Source organism: Alosa sapidissima, chromosome 3, assembly GCF_018492685.1.
Source record: "Alosa sapidissima isolate fAloSap1 chromosome 3, fAloSap1.pri, whole genome shotgun sequence".
NCBI lineage: Eukaryota > Metazoa > Chordata > Actinopteri > Clupeiformes > Clupeidae > Alosa > Alosa sapidissima.
This window is the reverse complement of record NC_055959.1, coordinates 24,927,835-24,952,482: the sequence shown is the minus strand read 5'-3', so window position 1 is coordinate 24,952,482 and position 24,648 is coordinate 24,927,835. Positions and strand designations below refer to the sequence as shown.

The 24,648-nt window shown below is 44.6% G+C and overlaps 1 long non-coding RNA gene across 1 annotated transcript; it reads right to left on the bottom strand.

Moving 5' to 3' along the window:
• Window positions 1-3,068: 3,068 nt before the first annotated feature.
• LOC121706052 lies at window positions 3,069-4,309 on the bottom strand. Its single transcript, XR_006030959.1, has 3 exons — window positions 4,172-4,309; window positions 4,023-4,085; window positions 3,069-3,814 (listed from the first exon to the last, which is right to left on the bottom strand). It is a non-coding gene; the product is annotated as an uncharacterized LOC121706052 (long non-coding RNA).
• Window positions 4,310-24,648: the final 20,339 nt, after the last annotated feature.

The window sequence follows — 24,648 nt, the reverse complement described above, 5'->3', positions numbered from 1 at the left end:
TTTTCCCTTTCTTCCTCGGCCCAGTCAACTGGCCAACAAGACGATGCAAAGGAGCAGCAATCTTGGCAAATCTTCGGACAAAGCGTCTATAATAGCTTGCGAAGCCAAGAAACGATCGGAGATCTGCAAGATGCTCTGGCCGCCTCCAGTCTCGTACCACCTCTAACTTCTCCGGGTCAGTTGCTACCCCTTCGGCCGATACCACATGCCCCAGGTACTTCACTCTGGTCTGAAAGAAGTGGCACTTAGACAGCTTCACCTTCAGTTGTTGTTGAGACAACCTCCGGAGCACCTCCTCCAGGCGCTCCAAGTGCTGAACCACGGAGGAGGAAAAGATGATCACATCGTCAAGATACAACAACACAGACTGGTATCGCTGATCACCGAACATTCGCTCCATGAGGCGCTGAAAGGTGCTAGGTGCATTGCAAAGCCCAAAGGGCATGCGATTAAATTCGAAAAGGCCGAAAGGGGTACAAAACACTGTCTTGGCCTTATCTCGTTCTGATACTGGAACTTGATTATACCCACTCGCTAGATCTAAGGTCGAGAACCAGCGAGCCCCACTTAAGGCATCCAGCGACTCCTCTATCCTTGGGAGCGGATAAGCGTCTTTATGAGTCTTCGCGTTGAGCCTCCGATAATCAACGCACAGCCTAAGACTCCCATCTTTTTTAGTCACAATAACAATCGGTGACGAGTAAGGACTGCAACTTTCTCTGATCACTTTGGCCTCCAAAAGCTGCCTAATATGGGCCTTGACAACTTCATATTGGGAAGGGGGCAATCTCCGGTAAGGTTGTCGAACAGGGATGTCATCCAGCACATTGATATCATGACTAATGAGGTTAGTACACCCTAAATCAGCATCATTCTTGGCAAACAAGCTCTGATACTTCAGCAAGAGTGCCTTAGCTTTGGATGCCTCCTGTCCACTTAAGCCCTCAAAGTCAGGCAAATCCAATCCCTGGGCCAGGGGCTGAGCCTCATGGGTAGAAATCAAGGCAGTACACACAGCAGTAGTAGGGTCAGTAGAGAAGGTTAGGGAATGTTCATCTTCTGGAGCGTTGGTCACAACCTGTACAGTCCCAATCACCCGGCGCGACGATAGCCACACATCTACATTGCCCACATTGGTTATAGGGGCATACAGGATACCCTTGCTATTCTGCAGCAAGGTAGGGGAGACCAACAGGCCTGCGGGGAGGGGTTTTCTTCAGAAGACAGAGGTTCCAATAAAAACTCTCCCATGGGAAGCTGAGGGCAAGTGACAGGGACCATGGACAGTGTTCCTGCCGCAAGAAGAATAGGTGGACCGCGCCGTACTCTGGCTTTAAACGCAGTGGAAGAATTAACTACGGCCTCAACTTGCTCACAATGCCGTAAGGCACGCCTGATCACAGAAGGCGCAGATGAAAGGAAGGGTGACTGGAAAAGATTAGGGCCATGCTGTTCAGAAAGAGTGCTATAGCATTCACGCAAAACATTCATGCCCAGGATGCCGGGGATAGCTACTTTACGCTGCTGATCTATTGGGTTCACTGGGTCCTTCACAATGAGGATGCCACGCTTCGGAATGTTCTGTCCCAAGACAACAACATCAAGCTCCACATAGCCCACATAGGGTATATCTAATCCGTTGGCGGCACGCAGACTTAGCCAGCCACAATCCTTCGTCTTATAGCGGGACAAAAAAGTTAAAAAGAAACGTTCGGTTATGGTGGTGACCATGGATCCTGTATCAGACACTGCACTTCAACCCCTCCCATCATGACTGTTTGCACTGGACATGATCCAACCAGCCGCTCATAAGATGGTGGCCCCAGAGCCAAATCGACCTCCTCCCAGCGTGTGGCTCTGCACTCTGGGGGTGGTCAGTTTCCCGAAATGCTGGGGGAGGGTTCGCTCACATTGGTGTTCGGGCCAGGGGGGACCCTGAAGTCACGCGGGGTGGTGGGACAGTACCTAGCAATGTGACCTGGTGCATTACACCGGATGCATATGGGTTGACCATCTGGAGTTCTCTTGAAGCGGGTCCCTCTGGATGTGGGTGCAGGTGGACGGCGAGAAGAGTCAGGTTGGGAGCCTACCCGTGCCATCAGGAGGTCCAACTGAGCCTGTTGCCGAAGGATCATCTCTAAGTTCAGAAAACTCAGAGGGTGGCTTGACTTGAACTGGATCGCATTGAGTGGCAAATTGGGCCTCACTTACTAAGGGGGTGGTCCTCACAGGCTTATCACGGTTAGGTTGGCCCTCTTCCACCCACCGGATAGCCTCACTTCGAACACCCAGGAGTGTAAGACTGTCATCGCCCCTGACTAAACGCTTCAATTCTCTACGTAGAGTGGGATCTCTAACATTTTCACAGAATTGATCCCGTATTACTATGTCAGGGTTAGTTATAGAATGGTTAGTACATGACTTTACCTTGTCCATCAATTCCATTAAAGCATGAGAAAACTCGTATAAGGATTCCCCCTCCCTTTGCTTCCTATCAAAAAACGTTTGCTGCAAATAGACATAAGATTTGGTACACCCATACACTTCAATCAACACTTTAATAATCTCAGCTGGATCTTCTTTTGTTGCCTTGGGGCGATATTTAATTTCATTGCGTGCCTCCCCCTCTAAATGATCATACAGGAACATAGCTTTGTCAAGATTAGACATACCTCTTGTCCTAATGCAAGTCTGTGCCTCCTCCACCCAATCTTCCACCAGGAGGCAGCCCACACCCCTTGCCCCTGAAAACTTAGAGCATTTGCGTTCCCGGGGTAAATAAAAGGCTTGTTCCCTGCGCGGAGGGTCAGTTGCTCCGCCATTATCCCCACTAGACTGCCCACCTGCATTCCCCCTTGAGGTCTGGGACAGTCTCTCATAATTTCTCTGCAAATCTTCCATTTGAGCACGGAGCGTCTGTAATTCTTCTTCCATGTTGGCCTTAGGAGTAAAGTACCAACCGCTGTTTGTTTATTACTATTACTATTGTCTTACAAAAAACAAATAACCAAACAAAAATACAAAACTTGCGTTGCTCAAGGTAACAAACACTCACAAAAGAAAATTAGAAAATGAATTAATCAAGTTTGATCCTGCCGACTACGCCAATTGTAACACCCTCCCTATGGGGAGACGGTGACTACGCCACCCCTTAAGTTATACCTAGAGCTAGGGGAACTCTGAAGCAGAAAACAGCACTACCACTGATTACAAACGAAACATCTTTTTATTTATAAATATTTGTAAAGTTAATTTTCTTTCTTCTGTTAAGGTAAAATGACACACACTTACACAATAAGACAGACTATAAATAGACGTACACCACCTAGTGGCTGCAATCATCACAGTCTCTAGCGCAGCCTATAGTTATCCCAGAGCGCTCGAGTAAGACACAGTTGAGAACGTGATTCAATTGTACACTGCAATTCAAGTGTTAAAACACTGCATATCATTCAATACAATACAAACTCCACCACAAGAATACACAGCAAATAGGCTACTATATAGTCCACGGGCAAAGCCCCACACCACTCGTTATAGATGAGTGCCCATAAATACTACAAGGCCTGCTAGATGACTGAATAGGACAGCCAGAACAAACGGACATAAAACACAAAACAAGAAACAAAGAAATAAATGAAAGTAGCCCCCTCCTCTACCTGCGCAGCCGACTAGCTGAGCAAAACAAAAAAAAGAATAACCATACGTACTGACACATACAACCCTTGAGCAGAGCGCAAATAAACAAAACAAACTAAACAACTAAAGTAAAACAAACAGCGGCTAGTAGCAGTAATGCGTGAACCCACTGGATCTAGGAGAAACAAAACAATATTCTCGCATTACAATACATACGCTCATTGGAGCAGATATAAAATGCATTTATTTGATAAAGTAGCTTAGTCCACACTAACCTACGTATTGGACTGATTATTACAGACTAATTTTAATATATTCCACGTAATACAGAAGAGTAATACACTTGCCTACGCGGCAGCTGCCACGAGAACAAAGAAACATACCATTTTCCAAACAGTGCGTCTTTTTTCTTCCCCAGCTGATCGCGGCCCGTCTTCTGTCTAGCTCTAATGGACAATATATACGGTAAGTAGGATATAGTGTAACAGCTTGGCCAATAGGTTTTAAATAAAACATAAACCACCCGTCCTACCTCAAACAAACGAACCGGTGAGCATGGCAAGAGGACAAACAATCTTCCCAAGCGAGCTCCCCCTGATCGGTGCGCACCTTGCTTCCGGGAAGCAGCAGATTAGGAAACCGCGGCCATGTCCTACCCCATTTAAATACTCGTGTCAATCACAGTTCATTCATTGAGAAAAAAATCAAACCAAATCAAACCAAAACCAAAACCCTGCCCCCCTCCAAGGAGTGTCAGACACCCAAAGCGGCCAGCTAGTGTACTCTGCCACACATTGAACAATTTTTTTAATCTTTTAAAATTAAATTTACAGACAGGATTGATTAGAGAAGGGCAGCTGTTATGGAGCACTATAGCTGATGTTATTGATGGGCTTATATGAACTTATTTAGGTGAGTTATGAATGTTATAACAAATGTGTTCAAAAACAAAGCTTCTTGAGGGGACAGCTTTTCAACAATCCATTACAAGAACTGGGCTTTTAAAATGTCAAAACTTTCATGCATTATGAAAATGGCAAGCTGTGGAGCTGACTTTTCACAAGGAAGGAGGAGGGAGAATGGCCTTTAAAAAGACATAATCAACATAATGACCTGATGTACTGAAACACGCCTTCCCTCGGCTGCTAAGAGGAGAGGAAAACACACCTACATGCTGCAGCACACTGGGGCCGACAGTGTATTTAGACATAGAGAGAGACCCACACAGATGACCTGGTCAAGCTTAAGTCGTGCACTTTATAGAAGACCGCATGTTGGACTCCTCACGCAGATGGCCGATGGGTCTTTTAGTTATTGAAATATCTTCTGCGGCCAGCATTGTATTCCATTGGTTCTCACCCCTCACACTTTTACACCCTTGTAAAGCAAAGTCAGACCAACAGCAGCAGAATGTCCCAGGTGTATAGTCCCGTCCCGTCTTTGGCAATTACAGTACAGAAATGTTAATGGGCTGCTGTAGCACTTTGTGAAACAGTTATCCCAGAGTTATACAATCCTGTATATGTGGCTATTTACAGCATATTATTTGTCCAGTGAACACCTTCTGATCCCACAATATACTCAGTGAAAAAATGGTGGTAGCGGTGGCCTAATTTTGGGAAGGATATCTGTCTTCTTCAGAGCACCAAATGCCATTGTTTTCTTAATATAAAATTCCAAATGTTTCCCCAACATTTTCATGGAACTATTTCATGGAAAAGGACCAGTAATTTAGTCCTCTGCTTTACTATGATGTGCTGTTATTTGCCATAATGGGATATATTAGAGTGAATGATTGAGATGATGAATCTATCAGCTTACGATGCTATCATACAGATCAATATCACCAAAAATAATTATGGGGTAGACAAAGGCTATTGTATCTCCCTCTCGGGTCTAAATTTAGAAAAAATATGCCCAGGATATAATCGATTTCCCCCCGATGAACCAGCCACAATGGCAGTTCTGGGTTGTCCTGAAACATTGCCTGCCAAAGAATGATTATTTGTCAGAGGGAAATGAGTTTTTGTTCTGGCTTAGCGGAGAGAAACCAGGTGCACACAGGTATACTATTTCATGCATACAGAGCAGTGAGAGACCCTAAAAGAGAGTTGAGATGTCCTATATTCAAACTTATTGATGCGTTTCCCATAGATTTCAACAGGCATTATAATAAGTTGATGTTCTCTGCGGACAGCCTCACAGAAAGCCAGAGATATCACTGGCACAGCAATGTGTCTCGAGTGACTGGATGTGCATGTGAAATGATATGGGTATGCTGTGTGGCAGCGGCAATAAGTGTGCTCGGTGGGCCGTGCTGACAATTCATATGTTCATGGATGTGTATGCACACTCTTCGTGTGTGTGTGTGTGTGTGTGTGTGTGTGTGTGTGTGTGTGTGAGTGTGTGTGTGTGTGTGTGTGTGTGTGTGTGTGTGTGTGTGTGTGTGTGTGTGTGTGAGTGTGTGTTGGGCTACTTCAGGGAGAGGGGTGGCAGGCTGGATTTGTCCCGCAGTCGGCTTCCTCCATCCCGCTTCGGTGTGTCCTCTACCACGCGGCTCCCCTCTGGACACATCGCCTGGCCTGACAGGTCCAGCACGCAGAGACAATTTGGGATTTCATCTTTTTTTTTTTTTCTCCTTCTTGTTCTCTCTCTGTCTCCCTCCTCTCCTTCTCTCCTCCCCCATCTCTCTTCCCTCTCAGCCTGTCTCCCCAGGGGCTGCAGCTTGCATCTCCACAATCTTTTATTACTCCCTCAAAGATTTCTCAGATTTTGCGGTGAGCAGAACGGTCTCCCCTCTCCCTGCTGGAGACTGGCCAGGTTTCTCTCTCTCCCTCTCTCTCCCTCTCTCTCTCTCTCTCTCTCTCTCTCTCTCCCTCTCTCCCTTTACTCTTTCTTTTTCCCCTTTTTTTTGCACTGAGTCCCTCTGACCTCTGAGCACTTTCGGCGCCTGAAGGGATTTCAAACAAACAACATCCACACTGACAGGCGTGTCACAGAGGAAGGTTACTTTGTGCCGAGCAGACAGCCTTTTCTGTGTCCTGCTCAGACGAGACAGAGAAAGTGGCATGGATTAAAAAAACAAAAAACAAAAAAAAAAAAACAAGCTGTGTTCACTCGTCATGTGGAGCACATTCCACATGCGCCCTGTTAAAAGCTGCCCACGATGGAGGTGTGGGCTGGGGCAACCTTGGAGACGTGGGCTGAATACGCTGATGTGGTAGAGGTCTGTTGAAAGAGGCATTTGATGCACTCCCTTTTAAAGGTCATGTTGTTCTCTTTGACATTTCTTTTTAGAACAAACATTCTTATTTTTTCTCCTTTTTATATTCTGTTACTTTGTTTTTATACTATTTTTATTTTTTGGAGCATTTCCTTGCCATTAGTGTTTGAAATCTGTCATTGCAAACCTGAAGTGCCAACAGACCTTCAAATACTCTGCCTTCTAGTAGCTTTTTCTCTATGCATTTAACTCTATGCAAATAACTGGCTTTTATTTGCACTGAAACAGCAAAAATCTCAGATAATGGTGAAGTCAAGTCAACAGAACAGGACTCAAGAAGAGAAAACAGACAAGCAAACTTTTCTTTGTCTTGTACCATACAGGGTTTTAAAACTGAGCTAGATGGATTTTTCTTACTGACAAAAATATGAACATACTGTACTTTTAAGATAAGCACAGCACTGCAGATATAAGAATCGGAGAATGAACACTAATGCTATCAATGAGCTGTTGTTTTATAGTAGCTCTCCAAAATGAACATTATTTGCAATTAACTCATTGAGTGCCAAAAACGTAATATTACGTTTTTCCTTCCCATGCGTTGAGTGCCAAAAATGTAATATTAAGTTTTTAGCTTTTTTTTTTAAATTACGAAACTAGACACTCTAACACACCTTATATGTGATTTTAGTAACTCTGTGATGAATGGAAATGAAATATATGACGATCAAAAACTCATGAAAACGCACAATCTGGACATTTTATCTGGACATTTTATCATAACTCGGTTGCCGCTTTTGGTCGAATCAGTGACACATGCACGTCAGGTCAAAACCAGGCCATTTTTCGTGGGTCTATCACTAGCTGGTAGTCTCGCCAGGTCTCGCTGATCACTTCCCGGAAAGTTTACAGGCAACACTTCATATTTCATGAAAGACGTTATATCTCCATTTCTAGAAAAAAACAGCGATTTTGATGAAAACTAGCCACTGTTTAGCTTGGGATTTTTCAGGAACAGAGTACATACACGGTTTGCACCCACTGAGAGCTTAAAGTCTCACCTTTTAAACGAGCCATTGTATGTGTTCATAGCTATAACACAGAATATGCTGTGGCTGTACAAAAATCATCAACAATGGTCTAGATTGCTGGGACTCTAGGACAAAGCTTCCGAAAACTGCTTGGCATTCAATGAGTTAGGCTAATGGTCTCATCTCATGTATCTCAAAATCACTAGCATTTATCTTAGTGTCAATGCTAATTGGCAGCAATAAGGAGTCATTGTTAGAATTCATTATGACTACTCTTATTGTTCTCATCTCTCAACTCTTTTATGAAATTTGTTCATTGGCAACATCATCTCCCAGTCAGCCTGAATATTTTTTTGCTCATCCATATAAAGAGACACCCTCATTCATTCCCCGCCAGATACTCCCTGTGCCTCAGCAATTGATGAAATATGATGTGGTTAGCACCTATCATAAGTTGTGGAGGAAAGGATCCCTTACATGACTCTATCTGGTTAGGGCTAGGGTTAGATTTAGGATCCCTTACTATATTTGGTTAGGGCTAGGGTTAGATTTAGGGTCCCTTACTATATTTGGTTAGGGCTAGGGTTAGATTTAGGGTCCCTTACTATATTTGGTTAGGGCTAGGGTTAGATTTAGGGTCCCTTACTATTGGTTAGGGCTAGGGTTAGATTTAGGGTTACAGTGGATTTGTAAGGTTATATTTTGGAAACACTCATTGTGAAAAGGACGGTTCTATATTTTTCATCAAAACTTATTTTTGAAGAGAGAAGCAGGTAATTCTGCAGCAACTATGTCATACTACATAATATTGTAGTCAGACATACAGAGTTTTAATTCAGGATTCATATTATTATAAAATACATATATTCACCGTTTTCAACACTTGACGCACACAATTTAAGAGTTGAACACACGCACACACACACACACACACACACACACACATACACACACAACAGCCATTTACTTTATTCATCCACTCTCATTACAGGCCAGCGACAAAACAATATTTCATGAATAACAAATGAAGTAGCACATGTTCAGCACCTGCTCTTATCATGACCACTGCTCTGCCGCTCGCGGTGGCATCCGCTCACTCCGCGGCTCACTTCTCATTACCCAAATTAAATAAGGGAGCAAATGAACACACAACTCTTTACAGAGTGTAGGAAGGCCTCCTTATTATCCAATGCTCACCTCTGAGTGGTGAATTCCACATTGGTTGTGGTGGTGTTTTATGCGAGGGACTGGTTGTGTGGAATCTGAATTATCATATAAAGGGGAAAACAGTTGATATACACAGTAGATGCTATGTTGTATAGCTCTTGTTGGATATGTTTGAAATGTGGATTTACAAGATAATAACACTGGCAATGAAACACGTACCTGCATGCACCCGCACACACACACACACACACACACACACACACACACACACACACACACACACAACCCCTATTATGAAACATGAAACATTGCCACAGAATATAAAAAGGATTGAAACCCCAAAAGAGGATATTTTAACCAGCAAAGGATTTCGAGAAAAAGCTCAAACATCATTTTATTGCATCAGTAGCTGTCAGCCCTTTATGTTTATAAAGTGCACAATATCTTTCCAGGCACAAGAAGATCACGGCAGAATACAGATTTGAGGCAAAGTTTTCCAAAAAACTAATTGTTGTTTCAATTGTGTATACATACATACTTTAATTTGGCATGCCCTATGGTGTGAGTTGATATATTTTACCTGTAGTTGTTCATATCATATAAAATCAATTCATTCTTTTTACACAAAAGTTGATGGCTTCTCAAGTCATGGATTTTTACTGCAAATAGGCTCTGGTACAAGCATGCCTAACCTTCATGGAGCTACAGTATAGCTGAAGGAAAGAGTTGACATTTGACAAATAGCAAAAGGATAATAAGTAAGGAGCCTATCAGACTGGACCAGCAGGGATGTTGGACCTGTGCTCAAGGTCATGCAGAGTAAATGCAAATGGATCCTGTTGGCCACCCTCCACCTGAATTCATCTGTTTTCTTTACCTCCCGCTTAATGGCCTTCTCATGTGGGAATTAACTGTTTTAATTAAATCCACTCATCACTCACTAGACAAACCAAAACAACAAGGACATCAGAGAGAGTGTCTGACTTATCGAAAGGATTTGGTGGCACATTAATGGCATATTAGAGATTTATAATGTTACTACTATTAATTTAATGTTAATGATGCAATAATTACATTATAAAACCATCCCCGTCTCATGAAAAGGTCACTAGAGACGGGGTCATTCTGAGGTAGGAGTGTGACAGAAAAACTTTCAAACTTTCGCTTCCAAAATGTGTCATTGTTTGCCAAAGCTTTTGGAACAATGCTTGAACAATTCATGGAACAAATGTCAGAACTCTATTTCAGGTAAGATAGTTCTAACAGTTGTAACAGTCTGCTCTAACAGATCCTCTTTTCACAACCTAGCTGAAAGACTCTCGGTCTCAGCACTGTGTGATGTGGGTGGTGTTGTGGAGATCCCTCTCCCGGGTCACGGTCTGCTGGGTCTCTGTGCTGGAGCTCGGCAGGTGTCCACCCACTGGCAGCCCGCCCTGCTGGTCCTGGTGGGACGAGGGGCCACACAGTGATGAGCTCAGAGCAGATAAGACAACAGAGTCTGACTGACACGCCACTCCTCTTTAATGTCAGCCAACCCTCAGCACAGAGCTAATATCAGTCGGCACCAGTGATCAAAAGGGCCTGCTTGTTCAAAGTGTGCTATGTCTGTGTGTATGTGTGTGTGTGTGTGTGTGTGTGTGTGTGTGTGTGCGTGTGAGTGAACCAGAAAGAACTTATTTTACCATATGCATCATGGTCACTGACCCTAGCATTGCCAGAATACCAAGCTGAGACATGGAACAAAATCATGCACTACAGGCAGACCTGTGGCTACCCTCCAACAGACCTGTAGGCACCCTCCAACAGACCTGTGGCTACCCTCCAACAGACCTGTAGGCACCCTCCAACAGACCTGTAGGCACCCTCCAACAGACCTGTAGGCTACCCTCCAACAGACCTGTGGCTACCCTCCAACAGACCTGTGGCTACCCTCCAACAGACCTGTAGGCTACCCTCCAACAGACCTGTGGCTACCCTCCAACAGACCTGTAGGCTACCCTCCAACAGACCTGTGGCTACCCTCCAACAGACCTGTAGGCACCCTCCAACAGACCTGTAGGCTACCCTCCAACAGACCTGTAGGCTACCCTCCATCCCTTCTCTGTCTTTACATTTTACAGTCTTCCACTGGAATCAGAGTGGGGCGTCCAGATGAATAAACTCCCAATTTTTTCCCCCCTTTCCTCTCTTGTCCAAGTGGCTCAGTTGAATGGGCAGTATTGTTTGAAGCACAACATAAAAAAGTGAGGTGAAAATGTCAGGAGCAGAGTACCAAACTGCAATATTTCTGCCAATAATGCGGGACAGTGTCACACACACAGGTCAGGATGAAAGAGAGACAACGTCCCCCGCAGCACACGGCAGCTCCCATTCACAGTGCAGCATCGCTAGCTTTTATTTAAGCAATAAAACTTCACAGAATCTGTGTTTTTTAAAGTCTCCTCAGGTTGATTTAGTAGGCTGTTCCATGGAAGCTATTTTTTTTTTTATCACGATGGTCAAGAATTCAGTTGGTCGACAAAGTTGAGAACTCCAAAGATGACGACGGGCATTATTAATAGGCAGTCTCCCTCTAGAAAGCCTTTCCTAGCACCATGTCTGCTTTTGTAATCACCATCAAATTGGCCATTAAAAGAAAAGCTCCATCAATGGGAAATAAACACATCTGTTGATTACAGTGTGGGCTGTTATAAGAGAGGTGGAGGCGGAAGAAGGTGAGTGGTGGTGGTTCTAATTAAGGGGTTGAGTGCATGAGTGTCTGTGTTATTCCAGGCTGTAATTAGGCTGATTAATGAGCAATAACCCCATCTCCTCTCTTATCACAAAGGCCACAGTCATGCCATCAGTTCACCTAGTGCATAGAACTGCAGCACCTTTCTTTCTAAGCGTATAATGATGACATAGATAGATGCAAAAGAAGTCATGGAAAGTTCTATCCAACTTCATGAGTGTGGATGCTTTGATTTCTTCACAGTGAGCGTTCCTTGTCACACAAAGGATTTACTCTGATCACAGCTCGGATGACTGTCGAAGAGGGGTAGGGCACTCTCTGAGGACCATTTGGGAAGGTTTCCGAAATGCTCATTTCCATGAACGAGAGCAACAAGCCAGGAGAGGACAGCTTGTCTCTATTTCAGCGAGAGACCCAGATAGCCACTGGTCCAAAGCTAATCCATTGCCAAAGCAAAAAAAAAAACATGGCCAGGCTAGCCCTGTGACAGCAGTCACTCAAACCAAAGGGACAGAAAGCACCCCAAATGACCAACAAGCTCCTACTCCAGAAACTATGCCATCTCTAAATACCCCGGCGCCTGTGCAGCAGCCAGCCAACGCTTCAGCACAGTCTGTCCCTCTGTTTAATCCCCACTGGAAGTGGAAGGGTCTGTCTGCTCAGCTGTGGCTGCGGCGGCCATCATTCCTTCCCCTATCTGCACATTAATACTGCAGCCATGTGTCTGGAACAGTTACCCTCAGGCTCACTGAACTCATCCATAATTTCTTGCCCAGTGAGCTAAATGCACCAGTCCTGTGGAACGCTACGCTCAGCCCTCAGAGCCCCGTGGTGGTGGGTGCCAGCAAAGCAGAAACCGGGCACCTCTTGAGGCCCAGGGCCTTATGAGAGACTCTGTTCCCAGCCCCCATGTGACGTGTCAGGACTTTGTATAACTGCAGGGTGTAATGCTACTGTGACCTTGAGCTAAGACCGCTACCTGGGGCCAGTCATCACATCTCCTTTAGCCAAGGTGAGGCGCTCCGCTTCCATCACTTTATGAAAGTCTGTCTTAACTTAATGTGTGTGTGTGTGAATGTGTGTGAATGTGTGTGTTTGTGTCTGTCTGTGTATGTTTGTGTGTGTGTGTGTGTGTGTGTGTAAGCCTGTAAGCTTGCCTATAGCTTGTTACCTCAAGCTGGCTCTCTGCTGGCAGAATGGCAAAGTGGTAAGCAAAAATGTAATCGGTTATAGCATCCAGCACACATCAAAAGCTGACCAAATGTGAGCTTAAGCACATTTCGGACATCAAGGTACTGTATGATAATTAAAATGCACAGCCCAAAGTGAAAAGGGCAGATGTACTATATTTATCCCATACATGCTAATATCATCTGGTCTCTAATCTAGGTTTATCTGCATACCTATGAAGGCCTAGCCCATGCTAGCTCGGAACTCAAGTGATTATACTGTACAATAACAGGTAAGGAAACCAAGGGAAAGGGCTATCTAGTAACAATTCCAAGATGTAAGATGACATGTATGCAGCGTCTACTGTATGTGTTGCTCAGGTTCCTGGTGTTACCAATCCACCCACAGACTGAATGTCAAAGCCTCCCTCTGCTGACTTCGAATCTATCAGGCATGACATTAATGAAGATGACCTTAACAGGAAACGCTCCTACTTCACAGACACTTTACTGCCTGGAAAAAACAAAATTACTGGTGTACTGTACTATTGTCCCTAATGCATTTATGGTACGGTAAGGTCCATCTATTTATGGAGCACATTTGGCAGCATAGTGGTTAAGTGTTTCTCACAGACAAAGACAAATACAATATCAATAATACGTCCATAGGCAATGGTGACTCTTGCTGGAAAGTTAACCCACAGATCAGCAGCACAGTTAGACCCACAGATTCTCAATCACTATCAGTCCTGAATTCCTGCGTACCCTCTATCCAGACACTGGTCAAGGCAACTAGCCATAACATGACAGCTTCGTAGCTCGGTGGACATTTGGCATGGATAATTTTGTCCATTAGGAGTTGGGGAGAAAACAAAGCTGTTGCAGTAGGGCTAAGCCATTTGCACAAACACACAGGCATACACACACACACACACACACACACACACACACACACACCAAGGCTCCCTCTTCTGCTTGACACACTTTGATGGCTTATCACAAAATGAGCCCCCACAAACAGTGACTGACATGCAACCTAGCATTAAAGCGCTGTCCTGCCCAGCTCAGCGTCTTTTGATGGTCAGTTCGTTTGGTTTGTAAGACACTGGTTTCTCGGGTTTCATGAGGGCTTTTGAAAAGCAGACGACAACATTATCTGTCTAACTGCCTAGTTGTCTGTCTAGATTTAGGTGTCAGACATGGTGACAAGGCTTGTTCATTCTTTGCAAATGGTGGTAGGGGTGGGGAATCAATGGGATAGGCACAAGCATGTGCACCTTCATGCATATCTCTCAAATGAACACCACCAGCAGAATAGTCTGTGTCATGCCACATTACTATGTACAACTGTACAACCACTGACATACCTGCAATGACTGCCAGCTAGACCGCATTTTAAAAGTTGTCCGGTTGATCTGAATCTGTCAAGCTAAACCCATATTTTGACACATCACACTTGAGCACACCCAGCAGAGAGGCAGCGTTTCTGTTTGGTCTCTTTTACAGTCAATAAATACGGTGCACTGGTGCAGCACAAGAGAGCCAGTCATTTGAAATGATGGGGAGCCTACAAATATCTGGGAGGTGACATCCCATGTGTTAAGCTCAGAAAATTACTGGAGGAAATTCCCATTACAGGTTCCCAGTGGAAGAGACATTTTAATCACTACTGACCAACCGTCTGATTCCCTGTATTTCGTATTATGCTTGGGCCTTTGCAGAAAGTTGCCTTCTCTTGTTAAAGGATACTTGCAGCATAAACTTTGAAGTCTTCAAGAAACTCCTAGCTAAAGGGCTTTTCCTGTTTTTGCTTTAAGCTCACTCCTCAACCAGACTGCACTGAAATGCTGCTTCTGATTTGATTCTCTTTTGGCTTGCTGGAATCTGAGGTTTTGAAGTTTGGCAATTTGTTCCTTGCGCTGCTCCTCTGTGTTCTCGTATATCTTTCTGTTGGCTTAGCCGAGCAACGTGTCTGAAATGGTATTCTGTTTGAACTCGACACAGTGGCTCGTGAATGGACATGTTCAGACGGCACTCCCACTCCAACCTGCTCAATTATATCTCAGCTTCCAACCACAGCAGAGCATCAAAAGCTTTTTACCTGTTGTCTGACTTGTTTGGGTAAAACACAAGAGAGTACACTATGAAGTGGTGTGTTGTCTACAATGATCATAGCACAAAGCTTCACATTTGCAGCACTGTTGTTATGGTGTGTTGGGATCTTAATCAAAGCTTAATTGTAGTTTATTCCCTCTCTGTGATGGATGTTTTTGGCCATTTTCCCAAAGTAATTCTGGAAGCACAGGATGTTCACTGTCTGACAATGTCGGGCTAAGCCTACTTTGACACACCAAAAATGTCTTTCCCCATTCAGCACCAGAAATTAGATTACAGAAACAAACAGCGAGGTCCAACTCGACAGCTGTTGGTCCAGGTTTGGTGAATAGAACATCTGTCTTCCCTGAGACACAGTTGTTCAACTGGGATGGCCCGGGCCCTTGGCCCGCAACACACCAGCCCACAGCAAAACGAAACAGAGCCTGTCCAGACTCTGGTCAGTCCCACACTCATCTTTATACCTCAACCAGGCCACCAAAAGCCCAGTTGTAGCCATGTTTACTAACAATCTAATGCTTTCCATTCACTCAATTTCTCCTGCCTCCTGTCTTCCTGCTATGCTGCCTCCAACTGTGAATCAAGACAAGACAATGAATTGCCTATGCAGAGAAGGGTGATTATAAGAGAGAGAGAGGGAGGTGTGTGTGTGTGTGGGGGGGGGGGGCATGGTTGGCAACAAGCCCATTTTTCGGGGGGGAGGAGATGAGCTTGGCACGCAGACTGGCGTGTTAAGTGGTGTTTTGAGTGGCACGTGAGCCCCTGCATGCAGACGAGGTGGGGGGTGTACGTGTGTGTGTGTGTTTGTGTGCTTGTGTGTGTGTGTGCGTGTGTGTGTGTGTGTGTGTGCCTGTGTGTGTGCTTGCGGGGCACAGTACTGTACCAGTGCTCCAGTGGCTGTCTGACTGGCTGTCTGTCGACCCCCCTCCAAAGCTGGAGTGTTTCAAATCGCCTGGAACTAACACTCAATTAAGGAAGCCAAATGAGTGTCTGCTTTAATTGCAAGTTTCTATTCCAGCGGTGAAGAGCTCAAAGACAAGGCATTCCCCCCCCCCCCCCCCCCCCCCACGAATGATTAATTAAATAAATATATAAAAGCAAGGCTGGTATTCATTTTTCGGCCTTACAGCACATCAGTCTTCTGTTCGCAGTGTGGCCAGGCTTGTTTGGCTTCGGCTTAATAAAATACGAAAGGCCACCATGGGTTTAAGTGCAGAGAATTCACTGGTCAGTGAAATGCACTTGGTCCTCACAGAAACATAATTACTTTTCTGCCATGGGCCTCTGCAATCGGTTATAGATGTGGTGAGCGAGGCCAGCTCAGAGGAGGAGCAGAATCTGAGTGTGTGTGTGGATGTGTGAGCAGCATGCCTTCCATTCTTGCTTTAATTTCCATCCTAATCTGCATGAGGGAGTGTGGCAGGGGAGGAGGGGATTGACAGCGACAAGGCATGACAATCTATAACTGCAATAAAAATCCAACAGCGAAACCGACAGCCATGAAAGTAAACAGGTTTGTGTTTATGTGATTTCTGCCACGTGTTCATAACACAGAAAGACACATACAACCTGGCACAAAGGCTATCAAACATGCACATACAGCCACACACATTACTATGCCAAAAGACTATCAAACTCGTACACACACACGCACACACACACAAAGGAAGAGAGAGAGAGAGAGAGAGAGAGAGAGAGAGAGAGAGAGAGACATGCGAGCACCTCTTCCAGCTCATTGCTTCAAGATGACCTTAAATCGGATGACTGAGAGTTGTTTGAATGGGGGAAATGGACTGTGTGTTATGCACTCTACTCCTGTCTGGGGGCTTTAATTTCCTAGTCCCACCTCACCTCCCCCAGAGGTTAATAGGGATTAGCGTCGCCACAAGTAAATAAAACACATCCCACAGCCGTCACGTTTTATTGTTGTTGTTGTTGGCAGAATCCCTTTTTTGTTTCCAACCTCGGAACAAGTTGTTTATCTTGCACGAGTATCTTTGCTGAGTTTGTTCTTCCTGCTCCACGGAGGTGAAGTGGAGTGGGCTGTCGTGACAATGGTCAGTAAAATAGAGAGGAGAGGCGATGAGGGTGCAGTTAAGGAGCCAGTTAAGGATCTCCTTAATCTTCGTATGCTGGATTTCAGCTGAGGGTGCAGCCCAGCATTCCAATGCACGCACAGTGCTGGATAGGGCAGCATCTGTGGTGTCAAACCTGGCCCAATTAACGGGCGCCTCTTTAAATAAAATATGTCTAAAACATTGCAAAAGCAATACAAAAGTAATATAGGCCTAGATCAAATTAGTCGAGAAAAAGGTGAATCTCCTGTGCGGCCCTCTCTCCAGTCTCCCTCTGGTGCCCCCCTCCCCCACCTCCCAGTGTTCCCAGCCCCCATGTGACGTGTCAGGACTTTGTATAACTGCAGGGTGTAATGCTACTGTGACCTTGAGCTAAGACCGCTACCTGGGGCCAGTCATCACATCTCCTTTAGCCAAGGTGAGGCGCACCTTAGACATGGCCTCATAAGAGTCGGGGGCGGAAAAAAGGAAAAAGAAGAGACAGCGGGATGATGCTGCGCGTCACTTGCAGTTAAGACAATATTTTAAATAAAAAATTATTTTTAGTTTTGTAGCCCTTGCGTGTATGCATGTCTGCTTATGCCAGGTAATACTACTACCGTAAGCTCCTACTAGCCATATTCATGTTCAAGTGTTACGTTGCAAATTATTGATGCTGGCTAGCTAGTTATTTACGTTGTGGATATGGATATGGATTATGGGTTATTGAATGCAATTCAACACTGCTGTTTTCTGTTAACGTTAGCAATCGGTGCATAAGACTAGCAATCCTTCCTCAGGTTGCTAGCTACCAATGCTATTTCTGATTATGCTTAAACTGGGCTTGCTATTTCTTTTAGCCATCAGAGATATAGTCAGGTAACGTTAGCCTAGTTTGCTTTGCAATTTAGGACGTTTTTTTCACCACCAAGCATTTGTGCTTAGGACACCCAAATGGCTAGCGCCGGCCCTGCATTTGAGTATCGTCTCAGAGAGATAGTGTTGCCAGGGCAGACATTAGGAGATGGTTTGACACTTCAATAGGAGCTCCAGGTATAACCTGACCACAGGCAACAATATCTGGACTCTACAAACAACTACAAACATTCCTGCAGTTGATGATAGAGATGCCTTGCCGGATTATGTGTTTTCCCCCGGCTTCCTATTTTCCTGTGGACTTACTTTCTCATAAAAGAATCTTATCTTTCGCTCTCTCTCTCTCTCTCTACTGCATCTGAGTTCCCTACCCTGCAGCAATAATAGCATACAAACACAAGTCCTTCTCCCCAGAGGCAGGCTAGGCCCTATCACTACTTTTGTCTCCATGCATGCATGCGCTAATAAAGATATCTGGGTAAATCTGAACCACAGCGTAACGACGTGTTACCCTCCACAGGGGGGTTTGTATAGCTGGCTCTATTAATTTGTTTGTGCCACTGTGAGTCACTTCTCATCCACACAGTCGTCTCAAAGGAGCTGCTGAGAGACACAGAACTTTTCCCAGAACTATACTTCTATATCTTTGTACATTTTTGATCATATAAAAGATGTTTTGTGAGTTAACAAGGTAATGCTTAGGTTCTCTGTTTTGTATGTGTGTGTGTGTGTGTGTGTGTGTGTGTGTATGCTTGTGTATCTGTGTGTGTGTGTGTGTGTGTGTGTGTTTCTCTGTATAGATGTACATATCTTTAAAGTGTACATGTCGTGTGTCTATATGTGTGAGTATCTATGGGTGTGTGTGTGTGCATTTTGTGTATTTTGTGTGGGAATACATCTGTACGTAAGTGTGTACATTTAAGTATATGATGTAGTCCAAGAGGATCCTCCTGTGTGAGAGATGCTGGTCTCCACAGGGGAGTGGGCAGCATGTGATGGGCAGGGCGGCCGGCCGCAGCTGCCAGGGGGCCTGGAGAGAGAGAAGGATGATGAGGCCGTGGCGGAGTCGGCGCCAGTGCCCCGGACCCAGCCCAAATGAGAAGTGACTCGTGCTCGGCCCAGTGGCAGCTTAATGACTTGCGGTCAGTTGGTTCTGTCTCAATTAATCAGCTCTTTTGCTGCAGAGCTCTGAGAAACCAGCGGCAGAGGAGAGGCAGAGAGGGCAGGGGGGGGATGAGGAAGAGGAGGAGGAGGGGTAAAGGAGTGCAGGAGGAGAGAGGATGGTGAGAGAGGGCATGGTGTGTGTGTGTGTGTGTGTGTATGTGTGTGTGTGGAGGGAGGTCCATCCTTCGTCCTCCTCTCAAGCACACCGTGGAGACTAAGATTTGCTCATCCTCTGAGGGATACTGAGAGTGTGTGTGTGTGTGTGTGTGTGTATGTGTGTGTGTAAGAGAGAGAGCAAGAGAGAGCATTAAGGCGATGCCCTCTGCCCTCCGCTCACTCCTAGCCTGAGGAGGCAGAGAGGGTAGCTGGACACAACCCATATAACCCTCCCCCTCCCATCCTCCTGCTCTCTCTTGTGAGTGGGGTGGTGTGCAGACTCAAACAAACACTAAGACTATGGTCACAATGTGAGTATCAAAGCAAACATCCACCATGAGGTAAACATGTGAGACAAAGTGAGAATGACATAGGAGGCCAGCAGCTGGTGTGGAGCCCCAAACACACATTTACACACACACACCAGTGTTGTGCCAGTTCACAGCTTTTCTGAACTAGTTCAAGTTCAGTTCATACATGCTCAAAGTGAACAGTTCATGTTCAAAGTTCACAATTTTAATTCTGAACTAGTTCAAAGTTCAGTTCATTTTACTTTTTTCGTGAGATATTTAAATAAATACTTTTTTTCACACTACGAGCTAGAAATCACTATACGTTCTTTGAAGCTGCTCATTAGACATTTGCTCATGACACTACAATTGTGGGTTTCTTACCAGGTGATGAAACTTGCAGCAGTACAGACAAGGTAGACCAGTTCTATACTTAGTGCAATGAAATCCAGCCCTCGGCGCTCTCGTCGTTGCCTGCTACGCGGCGTTGCTATGCCTACCCCGCTCTGCTGCAATTCATCACGGGTAACGTTGTGCGGAAGCCAGTATGCTATTCAACTATTCTCAGCCGGACACTACGTTGCCCGCAATGCATTGCGCACACAATATCAAAACCATTTCTGTCTGGTGATACATGATTTAAGCGGCACCAGCGAGAATACAGGAGGGAGGAACTTTCTCTCGTTGCGTTTCAAAAGAGAAAACAGATGTCACTCAGTTAACAAATTCCAACGTTCATTTACAGTGATGTCTGCCATTCATGACACATAATGTGAACTAATTCACGTTCAAGTTCTTTATTAAAAAATGTGTTGCGTTCAGTTCAACGTTCACGAAAAAATGAGCGTGTTCAATGAACGCGTTCTTTTGAACTCGTTCACGCACAACACTGACACACACACACACACACACTGTGTGTCTGTCCTTTTTTTTTAGCCGTTGTGTCATACAATTTCTGAAGTGCACCTCGAGAGCCGCGCAGACAGATTGCCCCTCTCCCTCTGTCCACTGCAGTGACATTTGTGAGTCTGCTGTCTGCAGGGTCCCCTCTGGACCTTGGTGAGTGGCAGTGCTCTTTCAGGGACTCCAGTTACTCCACACTCCGCCTGGCTGACTCTCTGTACTCTCACAGAGCACGTTCAGTCATAGCTCAGTCTTCAGCACATGCGCAGTCCAGGCTGTGCAGTTGGAAAGAGGAACAAAGATCATTGTGAATCTGGAGAGAATGTCAATGCTGACATGTTCCGCTACTGGCCGTTAATGAAGGTAGGTATTGTATATATGTAGAGATACTGTGGGCCAGATGTACTAATGCTTTTGCGCCCACTTCAGGAGCTGAAAATGGCAAATTGCGCTTTCACAGTAGATTCACAGTCACATCGCCTATGCCTCCCATTCATTCAATCAGCCTACTACGAATAGAAAACGAATGCGCTTCTTAAAAACTTCTGTCTACCTTCCCTCCTTGCTACTTTCAGTAAGCTGTCTCCACCACCCCACTGCCACCAGTTGGTCCCTGTCTCAAGCTTTGCCGGGGGTGTATGCTCCTCGCCCCTGCCACGGTCTATCGGCAGGATCCGACATCCCTGCCCTGCTTACCAGTCTACGGATGGGGGCCTACTCAGACTGTTTGAACATTCAGCCTTCATGTATCTTACGTAGCCTATATTGTCTCTGATATCCTATACAGGATTAAATCCCCTTTCACTATATTTTGTATCCCGAGTCTTTCGGGTAGAACTACAGCTCTTCATTATCTCCCTGCTTGTTGAAATCTTATGTATTGTATTATTTCATAATCACTAAACGTTTGATTAATTTTAATGTTGTCATCAGTTAACTTCATTCAATGGCGCTTGTGATTGGTGTATGCCGTTCAGTTGTGGACGTTCACAAATTGCAGTAGGGGGCGGAGAAAGGCGCTGATTACCCGATGTACTACATGTTTGATACATACCATGTAAACTTAGATATCACAGCGTTCGCTTTCTGCGGGTTGGCCATGGCGCTAATAACCCTACGTTCACAAATGTATGTACTCTGTACATCTGGCCCTGTGTGTGTGTGTGTGTGTGTGTGTGTGTGTGCTCATGTGTGAGAAACAAAGACTGTAAATAAACAAAGAGCTGGCAGAGCACCAGGCAGAGGGGCACGCGAGTCTTTACCACAAGACAGAGGGGTGCTCTTACTGCAATAACAATCACTTAGTATACAACACCCTCCTCCAACACTGAAGAGGAATATGCTCAGTTACGATAGAAATCAATGTAGTAAATGAAAAGAAGTTGTGGTTCTTATTAGGGTTTAATGCTATCTTGATATATTGATGGCAATACTATTTAACTGTGCATCTAATTATCTTATCTTTCGCAAGTCATTTCACTTGATGTTGCAATAATGAAATCCATTATTAAGACCCAGTGTTCTTAACTTGCAGTGCTGTGGGGGGGGGGGGGGGGGGGGGGGGTTGGGTTCCATTCAGGGGGAGACCTGGGTTCCATTCAGGTCTTAATGGGGGGACCATGTAGACCTGGGTTCCTTTCCAGCCTGAGATCATTTCCTCGTCCCACTCTTTCTCTCTCCCATGCATTTTCTGTCAATCTCTACAGTCCTATCTGAATAAAAAATATGTAAATAATAATAATAATAATTATTATGACAAATGACAAATATCAAAACACCGAAACTCTTCAAAAATTCTCAGAATGTCCCTGAGAAAACCTTGATCATGTTATATCATCACTATTGCACTTGTCCTTTCAGTGGCACCTACAGAAGTCTGCCTTCCTTACAGCCGTGCTATGTAGTCTCTAAATCTTTTATCTTCAGGTTGTTTATCTCCATGCCATGTCCTTGCTTGGAAAAAGTAAATCATTTAGTCCTCTTTAATCACTTGAGATGACTTTCTGGGAGGCCTATATGAGTGCCGCAAACAGTTGTAGTGTGCACATCCCACCTTCTGGCAGGTGCAGGACAAAAGAAAACTATACTCATTTGAAAAAATATAATGTCTGCAACACTGCAGTGTTGCGGACATTATATTTTTTCAAAAAGGCCTATATGAGTGCACAGAGTTGGAGTGTGTGTGTGTGAGTGAGAGAGTGAGAGAGAGAGAGAGAGAGAGAGAGAGCGTAAATGAGGGAGGGAGTCACATTATAAGGACCAATTCAAAACCAAGAGAATTTGTGGATTTCAGTCAGTATTTTATGTGTTACTGTGTGTGTGTGTGTGTGTGTGTGTGATGTGTGTATGTGAATATGAACAGAACAGCGTGGTTGTTCCTGTCCTAGGGTTCCGACCTGTAGTTGAGCAGAGGGAAGATCTTTCATTCTCTCTTATCTTAGGGGCAGCCGTGGCCTACTGGTTAGCTCTTGTAACTGGAGAGTTGCCGGTTCAAACCCCGACCAGTAGGAACGGTTGAAGTGCCCTTTAGCAAGGCACCTAACCCCTCCCTGCTCCCCGAGCACCGCTGTTGATTAGTGTGTGCTTCACCTCACTGTGTGTTCACTGTGTGCTGAGTGTGTTTCACTAATTTACAGATTGGGATAAATGCAGAGACCAAATTTCCCTCACGGGATCAAAAAAGTATATATACTTATATATACACATTCTTTCAGCCTTTTGTTTTTGACCTGGCAAACCAAGGGCTGAAATGGATGCGACAATATGTTTAAAGGTGCTATGTGTTTTTGTTTTTTTTAATTATTATTATTATTATTTAAAACAGCCAAAAATTACCTACAGAATGTGAAGAAACATCAATTTAGACATAATGTCAAAAACACTTAGCTCTGTGTTGTCCAGATATCCAGTGAAGTTAGCATTCAAGCCAGTTAGTGCCAGGCTGGCTCTCTTGTAACACCACGTTGTATTAAACACAATGCAAGTCAATGGTAGAGGGCCATGTCGATTCAAGACAACGTGAAGCCAACAGAATTCCAGAATTGTGACTACGTTCATAGCTCCTTTAAGATAGCTTCATTCCTTCTCTCTACCACACAGCAGAATTACACGTCATGTACAGTACATGCTGATTAATTAAGCGCTGTAGGCATGATGTCTCAGCTTTTTACCCAAACGTGTCACAGGCCTTGAAAATCACATTGCAATCAACGTCCTGAGAGCTTACAATCACCATGCTTCTACTGCAATTTGACGATAAAATTACTTGATTAGGATTTGATTCTGATTGCTGGTGAGACATTTGCACTGTGTGACTTAATAGTGTTCTAAGACGCGGATTTGGTGTTTCAGACCTACCCACAGTACTAGCTGCCATTGGGACAACGTGAGATGGAGAAATGTTCTGCGGAGTTGAATTGTTCCCTGGGTCTGGAGCTCTCCTCCCAATTACTCTGGATATGAACGCCACGGCAGGTTGCATGGAGGGGTGAAACTGGTGTTAATTACAGCATACGTTGTGTGTGTGTGTGTGTGTGTGTGTGTGGAGGGGTACTGCTGAGAGGAGCAGCTGATTCTGGAAGGAAGAGGTCTGCATACAAACAATGGGAAAGGAATAGCAAGTAATTCGATGATTTAAAAAGGCCTTAAGAGGAAAAAGTAGCTGAACATGGTTACAGTTGTTGATTTCAGAATTTCAAATGCCTTGTTTATTTCTGGCATCTGACATTACTCATTAGCCACTGTGTTCATCAAAAGATGAAAGACGATATTTACAGCAACTAGAAATGAGCCTTTGAAAATAAAAGCTAAAAATACATTGCCGTAAAATGCACATTGCTGTTTCAAAAAAGACTATTATACAAATATTAAATAATATAGTAATTACGGACATTTGGAATGTCTGATGTTCATTTGATTTACAATATGAATTACTGTGAGGGACCGAGGCGACCACCCCACGTTTAGGGAGGTGCGCCACTGGATTAGGTGGTGTCGAGGGAAGGCAGGAGACAGCAGTTCCATACAAAAATATAATTTATTTAGTCCATAAACAAGCAGGCAGATCCAGGAAGCACAATAGGAGTCCAAACATGAAATCAGGCGATCTTCAGTAGACAAACAAACAAACA